Below are 1,215 nucleotides of genomic sequence, written 5' to 3'. Positions count from 1 at the left end.
CATAGCGATCAGACAAGAAGAAGAAATAAAAGGCATCGAAATTGGAAAAGAAGATGTAAAATTGTCATTATTCGCAGATGACATGATATTGTACATGGACAACCCTAAAGATTCCATAAAAAAACTACTAGACTTAATAAATGAATATGGCAATGTAGCAAGATACAAAATTAACACCCAGAAATCTATGGCCTTTTTATACATCAATAATGAACTCACAGAAAGAAAAACTTAAAAAACAACCCCATTAACCATTGCAACAAAAAATTAAGATACCTAGGAATAAACTTAACTAAGGAGGTAAGAGAACTTTATTGGGAAAACTACACGACATTAAAAAAAAAGAGATAGAAGAAGAGACAAACAGATGGAAGAACATACCGTGTTCTTGGATTGGTAGAATCAACATCATTAAAACGTCCATACTACCCAAAGCAATCTATATATTCAATGCTATCCCCATTGAAATATCAATGGCATATTTCACAGACCTAGAACAAACTCTCCAAAAATTCATATGGAATAAAAAAAGACCCCGAATAGCTGCAGCAATCCTGAGAAAGAAGAATAAAGTTGAAGGTATCCCAATTCCAGATACCAAACTACACAAAGTAGTCACTGTTCTCAAAACAGCCTGGTATTGGCACAAGAACAGACATACAGTAGTAGACCAATGGAACAGTACAGAGAACCCAGAAATCGACCCTAGCCATTATGCTCAATTAATATTTGACAAAGGAGGCAAGAGCATACAATGGAATCAAGACAGTCTCTTCAATAAATGGCCTTGGGAAAATTGTACAGATACATAAAAAAAAAATGAAACTAGATCACCAAATTACACCATACACAAAAATAAACTCAAAATGGATAAAGGACTTAAACTTAAGAATGTAAACCATAAAAATCTAAGAAGAATCTACAGGCAGTAAAATAGCAGACGTATGTTGTAGCAATATCTTTACCAATGCAGCTCATAGGGCAATGGAATCTAAGAAGAAAATAAGTAAATGGAACTACATCAAAATAGCAAGTGTTGTACAGTAAAAGAAATCATCAACAAAATAACAAGAAAGCCCACTGCATGGAAGAATATATTCGCCAATATTATATCCAATAAGGGTCTAATCTCCAAAATTTATAGGGAACTCATACATCTTAACAAAAGGAAGATAAACAATCCAATCAAAAAATGGGCAAAGGACCTAAATAGAC

This window comes from Myotis brandtii, unplaced genomic scaffold, assembly GCF_000412655.1.
Source record: "Myotis brandtii unplaced genomic scaffold, ASM41265v1 scaffold195, whole genome shotgun sequence".
NCBI classification, from domain to species: domain Eukaryota; kingdom Metazoa; phylum Chordata; class Mammalia; order Chiroptera; family Vespertilionidae; genus Myotis; species Myotis brandtii.
This window is presented reverse-complemented; position numbering follows the sequence as displayed.